At 48.6% G+C, this 20,555-nt stretch overlaps 1 pseudogene across 1 annotated transcript; it reads right to left on the bottom strand.

Moving 5' to 3' along the window:
• Positions 1-1,932: 1,932 nt before the first annotated feature.
• LOC307101104 (large ribosomal subunit protein uL23-like) lies at positions 1,933-19,318 on the bottom strand (annotated as a pseudogene). The gene is made up of 2 exons: positions 19,225-19,318; positions 1,933-2,376 (listed from the first exon to the last, which is right to left on the bottom strand). The product of its transcript is annotated as a large ribosomal subunit protein uL23-like (transcript).
• Between the last annotated feature and the right edge of the window lie 1,237 nt (positions 19,319-20,555).

Below are 20,555 nucleotides of genomic sequence, written 5' to 3'. Positions count from 1 at the left end.
GCCTTTGTGGAGGGCTTTGCCGGATTTTGACATAAATTATTAGCTTCTCATCTTTTCAAGCCTAAGGGACGAGTGCTTTTTAAACAGTGAAAATATTCTGCTGTTGCTGAAATCTGATTCCCCTTCCCCAGTTTCTGGTTCATTACAACTGCAACATTCATTCCATCCATTCCCTCCAACTTGCTGTCAAGTGAGCCAGGAGGCTAGTTTGTTGAAAAGGGGGAGGGAAAGTTGGGAGGGCAGGTCATTTCAGTTGTCCCTAGGGTAGAGGTGCAGAGAGAGGAAAAGGCAGCTACCTATGATTTTTCATTTGTTGGTTATTTTCCGTCCTTTCTGTAGGATGTTTTGGCTTCTTGGACATTTGTTGATGCACTCAAATTACATTCAACCATTCATCCCACAAACAGTTATTTGGAGTGTACAACTTGTCCCGAGAACTTGCAAACTGCAAATTAAAAATAAACTAGGCTTTGGTGCCTGCCTTCATGCAGCTTAAAATCTCTGCAGGCAGATGGATATGTGAGCAAACCTCTGCATAAAACTGCTTCTCCAGGTGTGCCAGGAGAGGGAATGATTGTGGGAGCAGTCGTCAGATGACCCGGTTTTATTTGAATAATTACACATTTTTATCTTCATGTGTATTATATAAACATAACTAGTCCTTCCAACACTTGCTCAGGAGACTGGTAAAGTTGATTTAAAGAAAATATCTTCTATATATATAAAAGTCTAAGTGACCAAACAACCAGACAACCAACCAACTGGTCGACTGGTCGCTATGACGTGCACTGACCACCACGGGGCAGACGCTCAATGCAGGAACTGCCCCCTGGTGGTCAGTGACCTTCCACAGCCAACCTCCTGTAGCGGGCCAACCTCCCATGGTCCCTCCTCCCTCCACCACCCCCCAGCCAGCCCACCTCCCACGGTCCCTCCCCCTGGCTGGCCGTGGTCGGCCCCGATCAGCCCCCATCACTGGCCAAGGCGAGGGACCCCACCCATGCATGAATTCATGCACTGGGCCTCTATTTATTAATAATAGACGAAGTGGTATTAGGATATGGCAAAGCCACAAAGTTGGTTAATGATAATGATAATAAAAAATAATAATAGCCAGGACTTACAGTGCTTTGTCCAGGCCAGGTACTTTGGGTAAATGTTTTATTTTTTTTATTTTATTATTTTTTTTAAAAAAAATATGTTTTTATTGATTTCAGAGAGTAAGGGATAAGGAGAGAGAGACAGAAACATCAATGATGAGAAAGAATCATTGATTGGCTGCATGCCCCCCACTGGAGATTGAGCCCGCAACCCAGGCATGTGACTGGGAATCGAACCATGACTTTCTGGTTCATAGGCCTATGCTCAACCACTGAGCCATGCTGGCCAGGCTGGGTAAGTGTTTTGTTTTGGCTTACTCCCCACCCCTGATTCCTGGAGAAACACTGCAGTGGTTTGATCATGTGTCCATCTGCTTGCAGAGATTATAAACTGCATGGAGGCAGGCACCAAAGCCTGGTTCATTTTTTAGCTTGCAAGTAGCCTTGACATGTCGTACACTTTCAATCATTGTGGGATGAATAGATGAATGGATTGATGGATGGATGGATGGATGGATGAATTAATGTAATTGAATGTACCATCTGATGCTCAAGAATCCAAAACATTCTACATGAAGCACAGAAAATAACAGGCTCACCTTCTCAATGGTGGTTCTCTTTCCAACTCCCTAGAGGGGGTGGAGTAGACTGGCTGTCGGGGTATTGCTCTGCAGACCCACTCTCCCCACCACCAGGTCCCAGGACTGAGCGGGTAGGTGGCTGGGGTGGGCTGGGGAGGGTGGATGCAGGAAGCCCAGTTACAACCTGGGTTCTATCTTTTTTTCCTTCAGTGTAAAATTTTTATATTTAGAATTAGGCAGCTGGACTCAGTTTAGATGATCCCAATTTTGTTGGCAATATCTAAAGCATCATAGTCAAGAGCCAGTCGAATATATGCCTTCTTCTCTCCATTAGGCCTGATCAGGGTGTTGATCTTGGCCACATCAATGTCATAGAACTTCTTCATAGCTGTTTGATCTGGTGCTTGTTGGCCTTGACATCCACAATGAACACAAGTGCATTGCTGTATTCTGTCTTCTTTGTGGCCGACTCGGTAGTCAGGGGGAAGTTGATGATGGCATAGTGGGCAAGCTTGTTTCTCCTGGGTGTGCTCTTCCGAGGATATTTAGGCTGCCTTTGCTCTGAGCCTCAGTGTCTTTGGCCATCAGAAGGTGAGTGATGTGCAGATCTTTTTTTCTGACGCCTTTCAGCACTGCTTTCTTTGCCTTCAAAGCCTTTGCTTTGGCTTTGGCGTTGGCTTTGGGAGGGGTAGAGGCTTATTCTATTTCAGCGCCATGTTCCTAAAAAGCCTGGCTTCTATCTTATTCACCAATCCAGCTGTATGGATAACAAGCCAGCTACTACATTTCAGTCTCATCTGGTTCCTGGTCTGGTTTGTTGAAGAATCTGCAAGGGAGGAGGCATGTGATTAATTCGCAACAATAACCATTCACCTTCACCACAACCTCATGCATCATTATCATCCCCATTTGAATAGGGAAACAGCCTCAAAGAGCTCAAAGAACTTGCTGGAGGTCACAGCTAGTGAATGGCAAAGCCAGCATTCAAACGGTTGTCTTCTCTCACATCTTTAAAAAAATTCATATTTCAGGTAGCTAAGCTGGTCTTCTTCAAAAATCTCTAACTTGCTAGTATAATGACTGTTAGAAATCACAAAGTTTAAAGAAATATTCTTTCTGCATAGTTTTTGATGTGCAACTAAAGTCTTACAAAATAAAATAACCATGTGAATGATTAAATTATAATTATGACAGAGAGGGGGCTGCCTATTTGGAAAGACTTAAACATTTCATAGAACTCAGTGTTAACACTGGCCAATTTTTCCCTTGATTCTTCTCTGAATTCCAATGAATTTTTCATCAGCTTATTAATTAGCACAAATCTTGGATGCACTTTGTAATTAAGGTTTCATGTGTTCCTACAGACCTTATATTTGAGTTAAATGTTAATTTTTCACAGAAAAAAATTAAGAATTTGATGACTGCCTTCCTTCCTGGCAATGGAATATCCATGCTGGCTGTCAGAAAAGACTGAGTGCCTGAGTTCCCAAGATATGGAGTGATAGATTATTCAGCATGAAATTGCAAACTCATTTGCTCAGTATCATGATCAATTACTGACAGCAGCTTTTCCCCCACCCTGGAAACCCATTTGTGAAATGCATTTGGTAGTCTAATCACCGAGCACTAACTCAAATGCCATGACTTGCCATCAGTCTTTGTAACCTTCCTTTGGTTCATGTCTTGGTTTGCTCTGTTATAATTCCTATCAATTTCAGAGTTGCCAAAATAAATGAAGTTATATAGTGTGAGTACATTTTTCCATAGTATCATCACCACTAACAATAATAATAGTTCTCACCACATGCTCTTGGGAGACTACTCTCCCTGGCTCTCTCATATTTCTGCACCTCTCACAGGCACCGATTCCCTTTGTTAGCAGATTATCTTTTCAGAGATGTTTGTTAGTAAACAGCCTTGGAAGGTTTAGATATTGTCTCCCTCTGGAGCAAAAAGCAGGCATGCTTACTGCCCATTATAATATATTTGGTTCCCTAAGCTCAGGGTTCCACTCCTGTAATGTGACCCACTGTGTGTGCAGGTATTGTTTTTGCATCACTCAGTGGGAATCAAGCTCAGGGAATTTGGGCATATGCTGATATGCTGATTATTGCTAGTGATCCTATCTAATAAAGAGGGAATATGCTAATTGACTGTCACACCCCCACAAAGATGGCAGCACCCAAAGCCAATTAGGAGGGAATATGCTAATTGACTGCCATGCCCTCAAAGATGGTGGTGCCCACAGTCACAAGATGGCAGTGCCCAGTCCCCTCAGCCCCCCAGCTGCCCAGGGCTGGCCCAAGAGATGAGCAAACAACTGAACAAGCAGGCTGTGTGGGGAGACCAGGCCAGCAGGGGGGTTAGTGAGGGATGACCAAATGACTAAACAAGCAGGCTGCAAGGGGCAACCAGGCTGGTGGCAGGGTGGCAGTTGGGGGCAACCAGGCCAGCAGGGAGGGGGCAGTTGGGGCGACCTGGATGGCAGCAGGGGGCAGTTAGGGGTAACCAGGCTGGCATGGAGGGCAGTTAGGGGTGATCAGGCCGGCATGCACAGGCAGTGAAGGGTGATCAGGCCGTCAGGGGGGGACAGTTAGGGGCAACCAGGCAGGCAGGCAGGTGAGCGATTAGGAGCCAGAGGTCCAGGATTGTGAGAGGGATCCCAGATTGGAGAGGGTGCAGGCTGGGCTGAGGGGACCCCCCATGCTTGAATTTCATGCACCGGGCCTCTAGTTTAAGTAATAAAATCCTTCATTCTTTGCCTCTGACCAGGAGTCTTGTGTCATCTGCCAGCATTTATAAAAGGTTGGCAAGCTAATTTGTTAGCTTATAAGTAGGATAAGTTCTCAAACCTTTTACTGTTCTTGGCATACACCAGGAAAACACACACACACACACACACACACACACACACACACACACACACACTTGTTAAATATATGTGTACTAGTGGCCCAGTGCACGAAACTCGTGCAGGGGGGGGTGTCCCTCAGCCTGGCCTGCACCCTCTCCAATCTGGGACCCCTCGAAGGATGTCCTACTGCCGGTTTACAGGGATTGGGCCTCAACCAGCAGTCAGACATCCCTCTCACAATCCGGGACTGCTGGCTCCTAACCGCTCACCTGCCTGCCTTCCTACCTGATTGTCCCTAACCACTCTGCCTGCCAGCCTGATCACCCCCAACTGCCCCCCCCCCCCCGCTGTCCTGATCACCTCCAACTGACCCCCACTGATGGCGTGCTTGCCCCCAACTGGCCCCCCTGCTGGTCTGCCTACCCCCAATGGCCCCGCCCCACACCAGCCTGATCACTCACAATTGCTGTCCCATCCTGGCCTGATCACCCACAACTGCCCTCCCCTCTTGGCCTCTAACTGCCTCTACCTTGGCCCTGCCACCATGGCTTTGTCCAGAAGAACATCCAGAAGGTCTCCTGGAAGGTCTCCCAGTCTAATTAGCATATCACCCTTTTATTAGTATAGATAGAGGCCTGGTGCACGAATGGGGGCCAGCTGGTTTTCCCTGAAGGGTGTCCCGGATCAGGGTGGGGGTTCCCTTGGGGTGTGGAGTGGCCTGGGTGAGGGCTGTTTTCAGGCTGGTCAAGTCCCCCAATGTGGACCCTCACCCCATGGGGGTGTGGCTAGCCTGGGTGAGGGGCTGAGGGCTGTTTTCAAGCTGGCCACACCCCCTTCAGGGTGGGGGTCCCTGCTGGGGTGCCTGACCAGCCTGGGTGAGGGGCTGATGGCTGTTTGCAGGCTGGCCACACCCCCTTCAGGGTGGGGATTCCCACTGGGGTGCCTGGCCAGCCTGGGTGAGGGGCTGTGGCTGTTTGCAGGCTGGCCACACCCCCTTCAGGGTGGGGATCCCCACTGGGGTGCCTGGCCAGCCTGGGTGATTGGCTGATGGCTGTTTGCAGGCTTGTCAAGCCCCCCAGTGGGGACCCTCAGCCCATGGGAGTGTGGCCAGCTTGGGTGAGGAGCTGAGGGCTGTATTCAGGCTGGCCACACCCCCTTGTGATCCAGGCTCCCAGCCCCTCCTTTTTTTCTTTTTTCTTTTTTTTAGCATCTCCTTGAGTGGAGGACAGGGCTGGCTGGAAGCAGGTATCTGGGATTTATTTATCTTCTATAATTGAAACTTTGTATCCTTGAGCGGAGGCCAGGGTTGGCCAGGGCAGGTGGGAAGCTTGGCTTCCTCCATCGCCGGGGGCAACCCAAGCCTCCTGCTCACTCCAGCTCCGTGGACTCCGCCATCTTTGTTGGGTTAATTTGCATACTCGCTCCTGATTGGCTGGTGGGTGTGGCTGGTGGGTGTAGTGGAGGTACAGTCAATTTGCATGTTTCTCTTTTATTAGTGTAGATGTGTGTGCATATATATCCTCCAATAAAAACCTTATAAGGTTGGTATTATTAGTATTCTTATTTTACAGATGAGAAAACTGAGGCACAGAGACATTATCCAAGTGGGTAGTAGGTCTAGGGTTTGAAGCAGGCAGTATGGTTGCATCATCTGTTCTCTCCTTCCTTGCTCTACTCTCTTGAGTGGATGACCCCAGAACTTGCCTTAGCTATGGAATTTCACTTTGAAAATGAAGTGCTGCTTGGATAAGAACTGACAGACTGCATGTTGGTATCAATGCTGCTCCTTCTAAAGTTCCAGAAAGTTCCTGTGCATTCACCTCACATGTGCTTATAAAACACCAGTGTGTGCCAACCCAGGCATTCCAACAGAGGAGGAAAAAACAAAGATGCTGCCCATGTTTTTGGTGCCCAGGGTCTTGGGGGTGGGCATGGGAATACTGTCCCTTCTTGTAGTTCCCAGTAGACAATGCATTTAGGAAGTCCTACCCAAAGACCACTTCCTCCCCCTCTGCTCTACTCTCCACAGGGCAACTACTCCTTCCCTTCTTCTTTCCAATATCACTATCCTACATAATAAAAAGCTAATATGCAAATGGTCACCACGTCCTTGTGCCCTTGTGTCGGGGCTGGGAGACCTGAGGCTATGCCCCGTGCCCTGGCACCAGGCTGGGGGACCTGAGGCTGCAGTGGGGGACCTGAGGCCACACCCCCTGCCAGGCGGGGCTTGATAAGGGACCTGAGGCTGCACTCCCCACCCAGCGGGGCTTGATGAGGGTAGGGCTAGCCAGGTCTGGGTCTCGCACGAATTCAAGGCATGCACGGGTGGGCGGGGACTTGACTCTGGGTCCCATGGCGTGCTTCAGATTCTGACAGGAAGGAGATTTTCATATACATTTTACTAATTTTCTTTCATCTCTGACACTTCTATTATAGAGAAAGTGCAAATAGCAATATTAAAATATTTCCTCTAATTAACTCCCTTTAAATGTGCATGAATTTCATGCATTGGGCCACTAGTTAATAATAATAGTAAAAACAAACAAACAATGATATTGCAGCCATTTAACAAATATTTATTGTGTTTACTCTGTACCAGTGTGATTACAGGCACTTGGGACATACAGTGAACCAACTACATCTAAATCTTTGTGGGAGCTGACCTCTAGCTGGGGAGACAAACAATAAGCAAATAGATATATAATACCAGGTATGAATAAAATTGATGCAGAAAAACAAAGTAGAGTGAGGGAATAGAGAGTGATGGCAGTGAGCTTATTTTAGATGGTAGTGGTGGGCGTGCTCTCTAAAGAGGTGACATTTGAGTTGAGACCTTAGTGAAGGTATCATTCATTCCTGCAAACAGATATTTTGCTGATGGCTAACTCTGGGGATTCTGTGGTGAATAACAGATAAGTGTCCTATTGAGGAGAGATGGGCGATAGACAAATAGATAAGTAAAACCTGGAGCTTGGCTATGGTGGAACGTGCTGTGGAGCAAAATAAAGCAAGGAAGGGGTAGGAAGCTCTGGAGCAGGTACCAGGATGTTTTCAGCTAAAATTGGGAAGATCAAGGAGGGTCTCACTGAGAAGGTGACATCTGAGGACGGAAGGGAATGAACCATGATGATGAGTGGGACAAGAGTGCTACAGGTAGAAGGGACAGCAAGTAGAAGCTGGGATGTAGGAGTAAGTCTGAAGGACGTCCAGAAGGTCATTGGGCTGTCCAGTCTAATTAGCATATTACGCTTTTATTATTATAGATGGTGTAGAGCAGTGGTCAGCAAACCGCAGCTCGTGAGCCACATGCGGCTCGCGAGCCGCGGTTTGCCGTTCTGTTGACTAATGAGTTTGCCGACCACTGGTGTAGAGCAATGCATATAGTCAGCCCTCTGCCTCTATGGATTCCCAACTGTGGATCAAAAGTGCTGTGGATCGATTCGATCAGCAATTTGTTGAATCTATGGACGCCAAATCTGGAGACACAGAGGGCTGACTGTATATTGATTTTAAAAAATCCTTGTATAAATGGACTCACACTGTTCAAACCTGTTTTGTTGAAGGGTCAACTGTACTATTATTAGCCTTATTCCACCTTTGAGAGAACTGAGGCACAGAGAGCTATGTTAACTAGTCAAGGGCAGAGTCTCTCTGACCCACAGCCAAGTTCTCAACATTACATTTTACCACAGCCTTTGCCTGCATGGCCCAGCTGTACTGAGTGACTTCAGTTCTCCAAATGCACCTTGCTGCTTTATGCCTCTGAGCCTTTGTCCATGTTGCTCCTCTTTCAAAATACCATCTGCATTAGATTTCTGTGGCCGTATAGCAAATTAACACGAAGTTAGCAGCTGGGCACAGCATGGCTGGTTCTCTGCTCAGGTTCCCACAAGCTAAAGTCAAGGTCTTAGCTGGAGCTGCGTCCTCATGTGGAACTCAGGGTTCTCTTCCAAGCTCGCTGGTTGTGGGCAGAATTCAGTGTCTCCTCTTTCACTGCTGGCTGTCAGCCAGGGGTGGCTCTCCGCTCCTAAAGGCTACCCCAAATCCCTTGCCATGTGGCCCCCTTCATCTCTAACGCTAACAAAAAAGAATATCTTGCCCATGATACATCCTTTCATGCTTCAGATCTCTTTTGCTAGGAAAGGCCTAGTATCTCTTAAAAGCTTTCCCATTTAGACCAGATCCACAAGTATAATTTTCATATTTTAAGGTCAACTGATTTGGAACTTGAATTGCATCTGCAAAATCTCTTACAGCTGCATCTAAATCAGTGTTTGCTAGAATAACAGAGAAGGTGAGTGTATTGGATGGCGGGAGGGGACCTGGAACCTTGGGGGTCCTCTTAGAATTCTGCCTGCCACACCATCTCATTTTGAAAACCTTAGCTCAAGGATTATGGCCTTCCTCAATGCCTCTAGGCAGAGTTAAGCCCACTCCTGTTATCCCCATAGCATTCAAACACGTTAAGAAATATTTCTAAAAGCTTTGTTAGGAATAGGCAAAAACCTGAAAGTAACCGTTTTAAACTTTATTTTTATTGTTGACACTATTACAGATGTCTCCATTCCACCCCCACTTTGCCCACCACCACCCAGCCCCCCTGTCTCCCCCTTTCTCTCTGGCCATCATCACACTGTTGTCTGTGTCTATGGGCTATGCATATATGTTCTTTGGCAAATCCTTTCCCCTTTCATTCAGTCCCTCCTCCCCTCTCCCCTCTGACAGCTGTCAGTCTGTTCCATGTATCCATGCCTCTGTTTCTATTTTGTCCAACACACACGCTTAACATTTGTCCATCGTGTTGTAATAATTTTTTTTTACTTCTCCATTTTCCCCCAGCGGGGCTGTGATTCCTTGAGGCCAGTCTCTTGGCCATCTCGGTATCCCCAGCACATGGAACGGCAGCTCAATACACACAGGCTGCCTGAGCGTGAGCGATGTGCCAAAGCCAGCTCTCCAGGCAACAAGAGCATTTTAACTAGAGCTGCATACATGACATGAAAAGGGCTGCTGATGGGGGACAGACAGTGCTTCCTGGGAAGTCCTAGGAAACATCAGCCATACCCCGCGCTTGCAAGGCTTTTTCAGCAGAGAGTACCAAGGGCGGAGGCTGGGGCCTCTGAAACCCAGAGAGCCAGCACCGCAGTGACCGTGGGGCGGAGGCGCCACTAGGTGTCACTCCCGATTCAGTAAAGGGAGACCCGGTCCTTAAAAAGCCTTTCTTGTGAAGAGAGCGGGTTAGACGACCCCCACCCATTCCTTTCTTCTGGTTCACACTCCAAACCGTCTTCTATGCTTCAACCCCCTCCTCTGGCAGTCTTGATCTAAAAAGGACAACGGAGTCAGGGTCTCCTAGGGTTGGGCCACCCGACCATCTAATTCAGTCTCCGATTTTGTAGATGAGTAACCAGAGAGGGGGCGAGGGGGACTTGTGAAGCGCAACCGCCCCCACTGGGTCCACGCGCCCCCCCGCCTCCCTTCAGCAGCCTCCGGGTGGGTCCCGACCCTCAGCCTAAAAGGCGGCCGGGGCTGCACCGCGGTGTGCCCCCAGGGCCGGTCCAGGTGCCCAGGCAGCGCCCAGCCTTTCTTCCTGCCAGAGATCCAGCTCTAGGGCACCCCGCCCCTGCGCCCCAGAACCAGGAAGGGGGTCCAAAGAGGGTCCCGTGAGACCCTGTCGTTTCAAATAGTCCCAAGAATGTCCTCTTTCTTTGAACTTGAGGGATGGGAAGTGGTGGGAGTTCCCGGGATCAGGGCGATCAGCATCCGCAATTAATCGCAGTTCTTCTCCAGCAGGAGGAAGTTCGGGGCTCAGACATACTCGTGAAGAGCATTTCCTGGACGGGAGTTTCCGTCGGTTTTTCTTCCCTTCCCCCTTTCCCCTGCGAAGTTGATGCTTACTCCAAAGGCTGTGGGCTGAAGGAGGGCTGCCGCGCCGCACGCACTTTCCCTCGCCCCCTGCAGAGGGCGCCCTCCCCACGCGCTCGCCCCCCGCCGGCACTGCTTGGCCTGGGCTAGACCCCCAACTTCATGTGCCTGCAGCCCTGTCCTGGGGATAAATTCAAAGTCACATCTGTCTGACCTTGGGCACAGCCCCCCTGTTCCCTTTGCTCCCAGCAGATTTACTGTCCATTTTATTTTCTTACGTGAATGTTGAAATTCATTGCATTTCCTGGAACGCGGAGTAATAGACAGGTTATCTGGCTGGGTGGGAAGCTGGCAGGGTTCAGATTTCATCCACAAAGTGAATCTTATCCATCAATTTCCTTTAAAAGTTGTAAAGGGTTTTTCCGTGCAAAGCTTGACGGATTCTATTTGTGAATCTCTTTCCTGTTTGCATGAGAAGGTTGATTCATTCATTTTCGCCCCCAACAAGTATTTTATGGAGCGCCCTCTCTGCTCCATTACCCTGGTGAAGAAGGCAGTCTTGATTTCTGACCTCCGTGGAGCTAATGCTCTAGGAGGGGAGACATATTGAACAAATAAATGCAGGAAACATTAATTTGTTATAAATGAGATATATGCCACCAAGGAGAAGCAGGGGCTGCTGGGAACCAGCAGGGTGCCAGCATGGAACCAGGTGAAGTCTTCACCTGACTCTCAGCCACAAATTTCCTCCATGACCCCCATGATGCTGCCTTCCCTCCTTTTACTGCTACAAACGGATACACATCATGGCTAACCAGGAGCACGCGAGTCCATGTTTCAAGGCTGCACGTCTTAGGCGAGGAAACCAGAGTCAGAGTCTTGCTGGAATCTTCTTCCTACACATGCTACAACATGAGCCCCAAAAGCTGACTTGGCAAGTGAGATAGGAAGCCTCTCGCTGGGCTGGGAACGCCCACTTTTGTGGTGACTGGAAGGATGCCTGGCACATGTGTGGCAGGTGTTCTGCAAATGTGACCAATGGGCTGGAATATCATCTGATGGAATATCGTCCAGCCTTAAAAAGGAATGAAAATCTTCTCCCTACTCCTTCACACTCCCGGGCTGAGTCACAAAAGGAGGAATATGCCAACGGCTGAAGGGGTAGTACAGACTAATGTCTCCTAGAGTTTGGGATTTTATCAACAGCTAAAACCGAGAGCTTTATTAGTTAGGATCAGGCTTAGTTCATTTGGGTAAAAGGTAACAGAGGTCCAATAGAACAGTGGCTTAAACAAGATAGTAAAAAGAAGTTTATCTCTACCAAGAGAATCTGGAGGTAGGTACTCCTGGGTTGATAGGGAGGCACTGCTCCAAGAAGCCCCCGGGGACTCAGAGGCTCCTTCTGTCTTGTTTCCTTGCTCTGCCTGACCTCCATTCCTAAGGTCATGGTCATCTCAAGGCCCAGGATGTTTTTTCCAGTTCCATCCATCACATGCAGCAGGAAGGAGGAAAGGATAAAGAAGAGGTGCAAAGGGTGGGTAGTAGGTAACTTACAAAGAAGGTTCCCAGAATAGGACTCATCCACTTACAAGTTATTGGCCAAAACTTAGTCTCATGGCCCCTCAAGTTGCAAGGAAGATGGTTATAAGCAGTTTTTAATCTGGAAAGCTATGTGCCCAGCTAAAAATTGGAGATTCTGTTACTGATGTCTTTGCCATTGAGCCTGACTTAGGGTGTCAACTTTTAATTTTGCACTAAGTATAAAATGCCCTGCCAATTCTTCTTTCTTAATATATGACAAATCCCTCCTCACTGCCACAGCCCTTCATTAATTTCTCACCTTGCATTAATGCAGCAGCCTCTCTCTGTTGCCAGGGTGATAGTCCAAAATGTAAATTTGATCGTATTACCCCGCTGCTTAAAAATGTCTTGGCAGTTCCCTATTGCCTTGAAAGAAAATAAAACTCCTTGATAAGATCAGAAGTCCTGTTGTCATCTTGCTCTAGTGTCTTCTCCATCGTCATCTCTCATGACTTTCCCGCATGCACCCAACAATCCAGGCAACTGCACTACAGGCATTTCCCGGGATGTTCCCTTGCTACCCTTCGGTCTGGAATATTATCTCCTCCTACCTTGGCAACTAGCCAATTGCTACAGTCCTTTACAAGCTTTGCTGAGGCTAATCTTCATCAGGAAACCTTCACCAATTCTATTTCCTACACCTCTGGCGTCTCCTTTCTCTCCTGGCTACTTCTACACACAAAGCCAGACCTAGTCAAAGAACAGATGCCGTTGCCTGGGTAACCATGAGCACCAGCCAATGGTTGGATCACCAGCTGGAGTCACAGTGGGGCTTCTGGCAGGGGATTCCGGCTGGCACATCCTCTTTCTTGAAAGACTCTCCCCCTCCTTGGCCATGCCTCTCCCCTGGCCCTTTCTGCCCTATATCTCAGTTTCTTCTTCCTCTGCTCACCCTGAAATGTTGATGTTTTCCAGAAATCAGGTTTTGGTTTTCTCTTATTATTCCACTAGAAGCCCGATGCACGAAATTCGTGCACGGCGGGGGGTTGTCCCTCAGCCCAGCCTGTACCCTCTCCAATCTGGGACTCCTGGAGGGATGTCCGACTGCCCGTTTAGGCCCAATCCTGGTGGGATCGGGCTTAAATGGGCAGTCGGACATCCCTCTCACAATCCAGGACTGCTGGCTCCCAACTGCTTGCCTGCCTGCCTTCCTGATTGCCCCTAACTGCTTCTGTCTGCCAGCCTGATCACCCCCTAACCACTCTGCTGCCAGCCTGGTTGATGCTTAACTGCTCCCCTGCCAGCCTGTTTGCCCCCAACTTCCCTCCTCTGCCGGCCTGGTCACCCCTAACTGCCCTCTCCTGCAGGGTTGATCACCTCCAACTGCCCTCCCTTGCAAGCCTGGTCCCTCTCAACTGCCCTCCCTTGCAGGCCTGGTCCCTCACAACTGCCCTCCCTTGCAGGCTGGGTGCCTCCCAACTGCCCTCTCCTGCTGGCCACCTTGTGTCCACATGGGGGCAGGATCTTTGACCACATGGGGGCAGACATATTGTGTGTTGGAGTGATGGTCAATCTGCATATTACTCTTTTATTAGATAGGATAGAGGCCTGGTGCATGGGTGGGGGCCAGCTGGTTTGCCCTGAAGGGTGTCCCGGATCAGGGTGGGGTTCCCTTGGGGCGTGGGGTGGCCTGAGCGAGGGGCCTGTGGTGGTTTGCAGGCCGGCCATGCCCCCTGGCAACCCAAGTGGAGGCCCTGGTATTTGGAATTTATTTTCCTTCTACAATTGAAACTTTGTAGCCTGCCTGGAGCGGAGCCAGCCATTTCTATGGCAGTTAATTCACCTTCTACAATTGAAACTTTGTAGCCTTAAGTGGGTGAGCCCGGCCAGGGTGTGCAGAAAGCTTTGCTTCCCCTGTTGCTGGTGGCAACCCTGGCCTGCTCTCTCAAGCTCCATTCTGCCGCCATTTGTTTGAATTTGTTTACCTTCTATAATTGAAACTTTGTAGCTTGAGTGGAGGCTTAGGCCTGCAACGGCTATGGGAAAGCTTGGCTTCCTCTGTTACCTGGGAAACCTTGCTCTCTGTGGCTGTAGCCATCTTGGATGGGGTTAATTTGCATACTCGCCCTGATTGGCCGGTGGGCGTGGCTTGGCTGGTGGGCGTGGCTTATGTAGCAGAGTGATGGTTAATTTGCATATTACCATTTTATTAGAGAGGATATACATGTCCCCAGATGTTTCATTCCTTTTCAACTGCCTTCCGGTGCCACCCATGGCTTCTAAATATGTATTTCCATATTAGTTTTCTTTTCTGAGTTTTGGACGTGAATGTCCAACTGCCTAGTGAACACATGGACTAGGGAGCAGCAATTCCCAAACAGGAAGTGATGCAAGTCCACCCTCCCACCCTAACCCTACCCCTGCCCCTCTGGAAAATGGCCTCTGCCTTTGCTTGCTCCTTGGTGCAGTGCGCACTCCTTCTAGAGAGACCCACCAGCCAGGGGTTCCCACACAGCATGTTCAGCTCGAGGCTTCCTGTAGCTCCCCTCAGGAGCTCACCCGGAAACAAAACCCTTCCTCCCCATTTTACCCAAGAGGAGTGTGACGCAATGGATTGCTCAAGACACCAGACCTAATAGCGAGTCATGGAGCACACCTGACAAAGACATCCAGACGTACCCACAGGCTGCCACCTCCACCAGGGCTCTTGCCGCAGCATAGTATCTGGCCTCGGGCTTGGACAGAGGTCATGCCCAGTGAGGGCCCGGTGAGGCTGAGCGGTCTGCAGCCCCTTCCTGTGATTTACAACTACTCTATGCGAGGCACTAAGTTAGTGCTCAGAAAACACTTTCTGTTTTAATTCTCATAACCTGGAAATGGTCTCTAGGTGAGTAAGGCCGTGGGAGAGCAGGCCCCGAGCAACGGGCTCCTCATTGCCACACTTACATCGCCTCTCTCTTGGGTTTAAGTAAACCTCTTCTACCTGTTAACACATACTCAGAAGAGTCACAGAAAGTAGCCTGGAGGCTCCCAAGGGCTGGGGCGTGAGGAGTGGGGAGTTGTTGAACGGGTACACGTTTCAGCTGGTGATGAGGAGCAAGTTCTGGAGGTAGATGGCGGTGCTGGTGGCATAGCAGTGCAAATGCACCTCATGCTACTGAGCTGTGTGCTTTAAAATGGTGAAAGTGGCAAATGGTATGGTATGCTGATTTTACTATACAAAAATGCATATCTGAGTCTCTTTTCAAATGTGTTTCTTACTTGTCTACGATTACTCCAACAGATTTCAGAAACTGTACTTGAATTGCTTTTTAAATATCTGCTTTTAATTTGTTTGTTTCAGAGTGCCTGTTGGACCCAAAACAATCTCAGGAAAAGGAATGTGTGTTGTATTGTGTGTTCACAGGCACGCACAAATGTGTGTCTATGTGTGCACATGTGTGCCTGCACACATGTAGATATGTGTGTACACATATGTATTGGAATGTGAGGGATCTTGGTTATGACCAGGGGTATAAAAAGTACAGGTGAAACTGAGGTGTTAAGAAGTAAGGTGAAGTCGCCCAGCTGCTGGCTGCTCTCTTTTTTTCTTCCACACGGAGATTTTATAGAAAACCCCAAATGTTCTATTTCACAAAATGAATGTCTACAGCACAAGTGTACTTAATGTTATAAGTTCTAAGTGGAAAATGTTAGGTAAAAGCAGCTGTGCAAGCATTTGTCATCCATATGATTGTGGAAGTGAAATGCATTCATTCCAGAAATATTTATGAGCCCATGATGTGTTGGGCAAAAAATGAATTAAGCGTAACCCCTCAAATTCCTATAACCAGGGCCGCCTATATGATTTGTGGGGCCCGGTGCAAAATGAAAATATGAAGCCTTTTAAAATTTATGAAAACTTTCAAGGTGATAACAGCAGCGTATTGCACCAGGCACGGGGAGGAGTGCGGTTGTGAAGGGCCGTGCGGCCGCAGCGGGCAGAGGCCCGGGCGGGAAGCCGGGCTGCCTCCTACGCCAGGCGGTTCCTGGACGCCCGCTGCCTGTGGACAGCAGTGGGAGAGCAGGCCCCAAGCGACGGGTTCCTCATTGCCACACTTATATCGCATCTCTCTTGGGCTTTAGTAAACCCCTTCTACCTGTTAACACATATTTGAACACCTGTCTGTAGCATGGTTCAATAAACGTTCTTGTGCTAACCCCCCACTCAAACAGCTTATAAGCCTATCATATTATTTTGGGGATCTCCATCTCTACCTTCCCCCCTCTCCCCACCCCCGCAACCATCAGTAGCATGCCAGGTAAACAGCAGGTACTCGTTAAAAGGTTCAACGTTTGATTCTGGAGTAAAATATGGGTAGGATGGGATGATTATGGATGGAAACTGACTTACTACTAAAAGGAGGATGACGATGAGAATTATGGTTTACAACTACTATATGCTAGGCACTAAGTTAGTGCTCAGAAAACACTTTCTATTTTAATTCTCATAAATAAACTCATAAGATAGGTAGTTTTTTTTATCTCAATTTTAGAGATGATTTTCAGAGAAATTAAGGAACTTGCTCAAGGTCACACACATGGTCAAGGACAGAACAAGAATTCAAACATTTAAAAAAATAATTCAAACGTAACTCCAAAGTCTCTGACATTCCTTCTAAGTTGCTTGCCCCTGTCCCCCCTTCCCCTCCCACCACATGCCTCTGTGCTTCCTAAAATCTGATGAAAAGAACAAAAACTGTCCTAAAAATTATAGTACCCACTTCCAAATGGCGTCAAGATAGAAAATGTGTTTCTATCTTGATGCCATTTGGAAGTGGGTACTATAATTTCTAAATACTGAATAGAAAATATTCAGGAAGATAGCACTTCACTGCACATGATGAAAAAAAGTATCTACTTAACTCCAAGTCAATCCAATTACTATTTATTGAACAACTATTAAGTGTAGGACACGACACTGGGTGCTGAGGGGAATGCAAAATGGACAGAGAAACCCCTCAAAGAGAAGGCGAGGATGGGCACACAGGTGGACAGAGAACAAAACAGAAAACAGCGTGTCCCCATGGACGCCCAAAGGGAGTGCGGCTGCCTAGAAGGTGGCACTGGGGGCTGGCCTGGAACAATGGGCAGGCTGTGGGCCGGAGCAGGGCTGGGGCAGGTGTGTGTCTGGAGAACAAGTACAGTCCGATTGGACTGAGCTAAGTCCTGGGAGCAGGACCACTTCCTGGAGGGCCTTGTACTCCTTTCAATTAGGCGAGCCTCTGACAAGTTTCAGCCGGGAAACAAACATGATCACAACTGGGCAGTGGGAGATTGGAGCTAGCAGCAGTGGGTGGGAGGGCTAGGGATCAAGAGTGGGCAAGAAGGGACTGAGACCCATCCCGGCGAGAGACAGTGATGGCCTGAGCTTGGGTGGGCTGAGGGGGTATTTTACAGATTCTTTAACAGATATTTTCCCATTTAAAAAATCAGCGAAGAGGAGATCACATGTATGTAAAATACTCCTTTGTTCTATGAAGTCTGGAAGTAAAACAAATTTAGACACCATCTCTGTTACGCAGCGTAAGGGTATTTGCTGACAATTCTCGTTGGCTTCTGTGGACCTGGCTCTCCTGACTCCCCTTCAGCCTCCTGGCCTGTCAGGAAGACAGCCATTGCCCAGAAAGGCTGGACCCACCCTGTTAAACCTCGGCACATATGTGGCTTCTTCTGGAACATCCTGCTCTGCTTGGGCAACCAAACAGTTTTAAATGTGCAGCATTTTATGTAAGAGATTATTTACAGTGGGTACAATATCAGATCAACTGAGCCTGAGAGTCAAGCCTGCTTTAGGAATCTGTGACTCTCTGGGCATCCAAACAAGCCTCCTAAGGTGACACAAAGCCAGAACCACTTTCTTAAGATCCCAAGGCCCTGGGAGAAGGCCCTGGAAGGCCCCTTTCCTTGGGCTCCCATAGCACTCCTCATAATTAGATGTATGCCATTATAAGAGACAGTGTAGTGGCAATGCACAGGGGTTTTGTGGCCAAGGAGAAAAAGCAGAGGAAAATATGACCCATCGGTTTAGCCAAAAGTCATTAAAATAATGTTTTGTTTTTGAAATGCTCACAGATTGGCAAACACTGCGCCGCCGATCAGGAAGGCACGAGGGGCCCAGGACACTGTAATTTCCCCCTGCCCAATTTGCTAATGCATTCTGGAGCTAAGGCGACCGCAGAGCAGTGTCTGCAGCTGAGGAAAGCAGCCCATCTATTATCCCCGAGAACAGAATATGGAGCAGATTCAAGAAAAGCAATCCTTCAAAATGTCAACCTTTACTTACGGCTGCATAAGGCTTCCAGGAGGCAGGGCACGGGCAAACGGCCATCGGGCACTGGCTGCAGGAGACCGACAGGCATTTTGGATCAATAGATGATGATGTGTCCCAGCTACTCAGCCAAGAGTTGCAAAACTAGTCAGCTTCTTGGTGCAAAAAAAAAGGAGGCCTGGGTCACGGGGCAGATGGAGATGGTGTGGTTACTTCGAGGGCAGATCAGCTTTCTTTCTCAGGCTTTTAAGATGCCTCCGGAAGTACAGGCTCCTTTCTCTGTCTCCCCAGCAGCCTGTGGGGAGGGAAGTTTATTCGCCCCACTCCTATGATCCCTATCGCATAGGACCCCTCCTGCTCTCCTCCCCAGGCAGGCCACTGAGGAACCCTTCAACCCTTTTTCTCATTTTCCTTGGGGAAGTGGGGAGGGGGGTGATACCCATCTTGCTCACCACCATTTGCCTACCCACCGGCCACAGGGAGTGCCCGCTGCTGCTCACCCTGTGACCAGTGCGGGATTTCAACCCAGCGGGGAGAGAAGACGCTTCTTCTGTCCTTGGATCCCAGCCAAGCCTTCAAACCAGCCTTCTCCTCAAGAAGGGCAGCTGAGCAGTCTTTGATTCTCATGCATTATTTCTCCATTGCCTCAGAATCCCCAGGGTAGGAGAAATGTGATTCATTAGCACCGGCAAACCCCCGAGGCTGTGGAGAAATGCAGGAAGGAAATGTCAAGTATAAGTGTCAGTAACACCTGCCTTGTTTCCCTTGCCTTGAGTTGCTATTAAACAAGATGAGAATTTGGCACCGAGAGCACATCTATTCTTCACAAAAACGCAGTTGTGCAGCAGGGCAGGCCGGGATGGCCTAAAGGTACGAATGACGGGGACTAACCCCGGGGACTGGAGTCAGGGCCAGTCTGCTCTGGAGAGAACACTGCCCCTGTGTTCCTAGGAGGGGGCAGTGCTTTGCCCCCCTTTCCCACATGGACTTTACAGCCGTGGTCCAGGCCCGTCTTTCCTTGTCTGTCACTCTGGGCCACCACGTGATAGGTGCGCTCCGGGTCTGTGCTCCCTTCTCGGAGTGACATGGAGCATCTGTGCTTTTGTTTTCGTCTAATTTACCCAGCAGGCCTCGGGCCTGTGTGAGCCACCCTCCTGTGTCAGCGCGCTCGGCTCTCATGGGTGATGTTGAAAATCACAGAAGCTGAGCTCATGCAGGAGGCCAGAGGGGGCCTCTGAGGACAGCATCTTTAATCTGGGGGCAAAAGTCACTAAGCCCTGCTAGCTCTGCCTTTGTAAGGTTCTTGGTCCTTTCCTTCCCCGATGTGCCCAGTCACGGGGAGGTGTTGAAATTAAGAGAAGACTGAAAAATATTGCAGTGAGGTAACTAGAAAATATCATGGCTTAATAAAAAGAAACCTTTCCATTTGGGATTGCTTGTTGACTTTAAGGGGATAAAAAAAATCCACCAAAGGACAGGGAGCTGGCTATGGCTTTGTGGTGATTAAAATACCTCAGCGCCTGGGGCCATTAGGCTCTGAGGGGAGCCCTGGAACCTGTCTCACAGTGGGGAGGAAAGGACACAGGCTTTGGGGCTGAATAGACCTAGATTCAGATCCAGTTCTGCCAGTTACTAACTTAGCAAGTTACTTCACCTCATTGAACCTCAGTCTTCTTACCTTTAAAATGGGGATAATAATATCTGTGTATAAATCATTGGTTTATGGTTAGAATTAAATAACATACCCAAGTCCTGGTACAGTGTCTAACACACAGTAAGCATTCAATAACTATTGACTTTTATTATTGTTTCCATAAAAAAATTATATCCCTTGTCTTTGTTAATACCCATAACTAACAATTGTAAGTACTGATTACTGCCAGGTTGCTAAGCAACAGTGACTACAGAATTTCTAATATATCAGATTTTAAGAGGGGCTAGAGAATTTGTTTGACAGCTGCATTTGCACACTCTAACCAAGAGTGGGAAGCATTGAACTAGTGCCCTTGCTCTGTGTTCATTTGGGGTACTCTGTGAGGAACTATGATGGAAATTACTAAAGGGCCTAAAATTATATAGAGATACTAGAGGCCCGGTGCACAAAATTCGTGCAGGGGGTGTGTGTCCCTCAGCCCAGCCTGCACCCTTTCCAATCTGGGACCCCTTGAAGGATGTCCGACTGCCCGTTTAGGCCCGATCCTACTGGGCCTAAACGGGCAGTCGGACATCCCTCTCACAATCCAGGACTGCTGGCTCCCAACTGCTCGCCTGCCTGCCTTCCTGGTTGCCCCTAACTGCTTCTGCCTACCAGCCTCATCACCCCC

The sequence above is a fragment of the Cnephaeus nilssonii genome, assembly GCF_951640355.1.
Source record: "Cnephaeus nilssonii genome assembly, chromosome: 6".
NCBI classification, from domain to species: Eukaryota; Metazoa; Chordata; class Mammalia; order Chiroptera; family Vespertilionidae; genus Cnephaeus; species Cnephaeus nilssonii.
This window is presented reverse-complemented; position numbering and strand designations above follow the sequence as displayed.